The 5,189-nt window shown below is 40.6% G+C and overlaps 1 pseudogene; it reads right to left on the bottom strand.

Moving 5' to 3' along the window:
* Positions 1-1,721: 1,721 nt before the first annotated feature.
* Positions 1,722-4,069, bottom strand: LOC115924163 (annotated as a pseudogene).
* Positions 4,070-5,189: the final 1,120 nt, after the last annotated feature.

Genomic DNA, 5,189 nt, shown 5'->3' with positions numbered 1-5,189 from the left:
GACTGGATCCGCCCCTGGTAGTAGTAGTAGCAGTAGTAGTAGTATAGTAGTATCGTATAGTATTAGAAGTAGTAGTATATAGAAGTAGTATTAATAGTAGTAGTAGTAGCAGTAGCAGTAGTAGTAGGAGTAGTAGTAATAGTAGTAGTTGTAATAGTATAGTAGTAGTAGTAGTAGTAGCAGTAGTAGTAAAAGTAGTAGTAGCAGTGGTAGTAGTAGTGGTAGTAGTAGTAGTAGTAGTAGTAGTAGTAGTATAGTAGTAGTAGTAGTAGTATTAGTAGTAGTAGAAGTAGTAGTAGTAGTAGTAGTAGTAGTAGTAGTAGTAGTAGTTGTTGTAGTAGTATTCTCCTCATCATTATAATTAAAATATACAAAAAGACCAATTGCTGGACGAATAAATAAAATCAAATGAAATCAAATTTATTGGAATAAAATCCACAATTTTGGAGAATGTACATGCAAAAGTATCAGAAGTATCAAACATTTTCATAATGGGTTACAAGTGAATTGTTGATCAATATGCAATAAAAATAAGAGAAGCAAATACAGTTTGATAATAACTTTTCTTGATAATCACTAGTAATTATAAAAGAAATATCAAACCAAGTTAAAGTGAATAGTCGAATTTCAGATCATCATTAAAACAAGAAAACAAAAGCAGAAGAGTAATAATAGCAGGAAAGAACATAAGTTTCATCTAGGAAAAAAGTTGATGTCGCCATACCGCAAAATTCTTCCTATAATTACAAAATACTTTGAAACAAGTATTCCTAAATCTATCAGCCAACATGTTACTGATAGAGGTGATATAAATCTTAATCATTATATTGCATTGTTATACAAAAAATTCTTCGAATTAACTGCAATGACATGAGAGGGATGATTCCATTTGTCTTTTTGACAACTCTCAGAAAATGTACTCTTTTGTGCAATACGGCAGTTTTAGACTCGTGAAGGCGGCCAAACTCAGCGTTCAATGGCACAAATCTTGTAGCTTTCTGGAGGCATAGAGAGCCCAGGGTGACCTCGCATGCTGTGGGTTGGTTGGTCGGGAGGAAGCTTGAATTCGAATTGCTGGAAGAGGTTGGTGAAGAGCAAAAATGATTCCATCTTGGCAAGTTGCACACCCAGGCAATCACGACGGCCTGCCAGGAGAGGAGGAAAATGCCGATATCTAGTAAATTGATGAATGGGAAAATTATTGTAACCATTCTTTTTCTCATTAGTCATTTAGTCATTTACTAGAATGCAGACACCATTTCTGCAATAATCTATAACGCAATCCGCCCAATGCCCCCTCGCATGGTGGATTCGCTTACAAGTAATTGAAATAACTATCAACACGATGTGAGAACCTTTGGCACAGACTTGAAAACGATCAATACCTCAAACCCTTCACTTTTCATTTTTTTCAAAGAGTTGCTTTTACTTTTGCCCATACAACGCTTGCATAATATTGTGAGTATCAGGTGTAGATCATACAGTATATACTGGTCCCACTTTAAACTGTTTTCAAGCTCTAATTGTCTCTCATGGGAGAACTCTACTATGATAGCATATGGGAGGAAATGGGCGAAATATGAACGGTTTATGAGGATTGATGATATACAATAACGAGTTCATTCCCTAAGGAGAACACGGGCTATCTTACCAATGCTGAATGGCATCCAAGCCTCGTTCTTCACGACTGTTTGACCATCAGCACTGAGAAATCTGTCTGAGTTGAATAGCTGAGGATCACACCACTCCTTGGGGTCATGATGAACAGCCCACAGGTTAGGGATAACGATGGTCCCCTTGGGTATGGTATAAGGTCCAATGGAGACATCTGCAGACGTCATGTGAGGCAGAGCGACCGGGAGGACTGGACGGATGCGCATAACCTCCATCAGGGTGGCGTCGCAGTAGGGAAGGTTTGGGCGGTCACTGGTGTTTGGTTGTCGGCCACGCCCAACAACTGCATCCAACTCATTTTGTACCTATTGGTGGAAAAAAAACACTTTAAGATTTAACCCCCGATACGCGGATTTTAACAAGATGTCTGCTCACTTGTCGGAAAATGTTATTCTTTATTGTAAATAATTATGCAGGTTCTTAGCATTCATAGGTCACCCTGTCAAGCTATTCTCTCTCAGTCATTCTTTCCCTTTTGTTCTCTCCTTTCTCTTTCTCTCTTTCTTTCTCGTATGTCTTGTAAAGTCCATGATCTAGTGATATCATGATTTTAGTGCTTGTACTTATACTTGATGAATAATATCAATCAATCGGTAATTCAATTAATCAATCAATCAATCATTCTACCTTCTTCTGAACATCCGGGTGAACAGCTAGGTAGAGTATCGCCCATGAAGTCACCACCGCTGTGGTTTCAGTACCTGCGGCAAAGAAATCCAACACAATCCTCCAGAACGTGTCCATGGAGTAATCTTTCGAGATGTCGTGTGCTAGGAACGCGTCAACGAAGTCCCGGATATTATCTTTCTGGAAAGTTTCTTGATGGTTGTAGAGATGAGACATGATGAAGTCCCTTAGCTTGAACGTGCAATCGCGGTAGGGTTTGTACCACGGAGTATGAACAAGTGATTCAAAGACATTAACTGGATCAGTATCTGAGACGAGGCTAAAGATATCCACCATTGCCTGCAGAGCTCCAATAAATTCGGGATCGTCGTACTCATATCGGCGACCGAAGACTAGCTGAACTATGATGTTAGCAGTTGCTTTGTTCAACAAAGCCGATGGATCCATGGGTTCACCATGTAGAGCCTTGATTTCCGAGTCAGCCAGATAACGAGCCTCAAGGTTGATCTGAGGGACAAGGCTCTTCTTACCAAAGCCGAAAGAGCGAAGAATTTTCGCTGGTCATCCCATGGCTTGCCATTACTCCAAACAATGGCAGCTGTAAGAAAGATGTAGCAGATTTGGTTTAAAATAATACAGATACAAACAGCCTCAACTCTGTTTGCCTTCATACACATGGAATTTTGTAAGCAAGAAAAATGTATACGTTTGCAAGGTTGGTTTCCTTTTACATCGTGAAGGTTATACTTTATTATATTATACAAATCCCATATACGCCTTTTTGAGAAACCACAAGCGGGATGCGGTACTTTACCATTCTTTTCAGCATCTGGAATTCCCCATCTGATATGCCCCGGTACGAATCGGTCTGAAAAGAATTCTCCTGACTTCACCAGAGCTTGTTTCATACTCGCCCTGTCGTTCAAGACAACAAAGAGAAACGGGCCTCTCCGAACGCTAGAAACGGGCCCATACTTCCTCGCCAAGTCCACGAAAGCCTCATGAATTAGACCCGAGTCGAATCGGTATCCGATGATTGGCAGCGACCATGGCCCGGGTGGAAGGTTTTTTGGACGCCGAACGAACAATAAACCATCTTACCCCCCCCCCCCCCCCCCCCCCCCCCCCGGAACGAAATATCGATCGGCCAAATTTTCAAATTTCGGGACCAAAACAAAATAAAAATGTGCTCTTATGAATTCACACGATCCGATAAGGTACTCACTTCATTACTAAAATATAATGAACGCAATGTATCATATCGTATTGTCATTAATGTAAACATAAATGTAAAGGCAACAAATTAAACCATATCAAAATTTGAAGCCAATATTCTGACTTTTTCCTTCGTCCTTGCAGTTGCAGTAATACCTTATCACTTCAAACCTTCTTAACTAATATTATGTTATCCTATATCTCTACAAAGGTAACCAAAGCCGAAAATCGGTCTCCACCAGTCCGAAACAAGCATTATGTTTGCCAAGTCATCTCAAACATGGGCAAAACTAACATCTGGAATAATGGGCTAAATAATTAGGCCTATATGACTTTTCGTCGACTATCAATTAGATTATATATTTTTTATTAAGACTAACGGCATGGGCAATCCCATTGCCAAGTGTATTGTTATGCATACTCTTCCACAACACATAATCAGTCTTAATTAATTACCCCTTACCCTTGCAGATCGACACAGCTCATGAATCTTGGTCACTGTCTTGTAGGGAAAACCCCGCGATGACACCAAAACCTGACCGATGGTGAACATTCCTGGAAAGTAAGGCCTGCTTGTATATTCTACTGCTATATACTATACTAGCCCCAACCAGCGTCAGCGATCGAAATTCAATTGGACCGACTGTTACCCAAGATCCGGCGACTTTTGGAATGTACGGTTTTGGGGGAGTGGTCGTCTTTTATCAATTTCTGTTTGTTGATAATAATTATAACATTTGGGAATAGGCCTACGAGTATGATTTATATATTGTTTTGTTTGTGTATAGACTTGGGATTTATGCTATATGAAAGCCTTTACAGTGAGCATCTTATCATAAACATATGAATAACATAAGGGGGGCGCAGTGGTGGATCCAGGCAAAAGTGCTCACTAACCCCCCCCCCCCCCCCCCCCCCCGCTTATTCACCGGCTGGCTGATTTTCACGAATTGGGCCCCCCTCTCTTGCCGCCGGCTAGCCCTGGGGGGGGGGGGGGGGTGATTACATAGGCCATCTCCCCCTTGGTCAAATATTTGGGGAGATACCCCCCCCCCCGGCCCCCCACCCCCCCGGAACTACGCATATGTATGTGTGTGTGAGAGAGAGAGAGAGAGAGAGAGGGGGAGGGAGGGAGAGAGAGAGAGAGAGAGAGAGAGAGAGAGAGAGAGAGAGATTTCGAAGGAAATAAACCTTAAGGGCAGCGCAAATCTCAAGGGCAAGTTTAATAGAGTTTTTGTATTCACTAAAAACGACTATCTGGACTCCGAGCAGGGGCACTAGACGGGCCATTGTTTGATAAATTTGTCTTTAAGAAAGCATAATGCCATTGTTTAACTAAAGAAACTGCTCAAATGTTTGAAACAGCTGAACCAATTAGCTTCTCAGAAGCCAAATGTTTATTTATAAATGTGTGCAATAATTAAGAAGCACTGATTAGCAATTTACTTTCGAAAGCAGTAGATGTCCAAGAAATATTTTGACACAGTTCAAACATTTCAGCATTGGTGTATGTAATGTGGAAAGTTTCAATGACACTTTGTGTCATTGTCTCATGCTAAGATAGAGAGATATTGAAATCAGTTAATGAAGTTCATTTTTGTTAATATTTATTCTTAAAAAGATAAGTTTTGCTGATTTCTATTCCTCCAGGCTGCAATATATCTGTGTGTCTT

The sequence above is a fragment of the Strongylocentrotus purpuratus genome, unplaced genomic scaffold (assembly GCF_000002235.5).
Source record: "Strongylocentrotus purpuratus isolate Spur 01 unplaced genomic scaffold, Spur_5.0 spur5_scaffold_15, whole genome shotgun sequence".
Lineage (NCBI taxonomy): Eukaryota > Metazoa > Echinodermata > Echinoidea > Camarodonta > Strongylocentrotidae > Strongylocentrotus > Strongylocentrotus purpuratus.
This window is presented reverse-complemented; position numbering and strand designations above follow the sequence as displayed.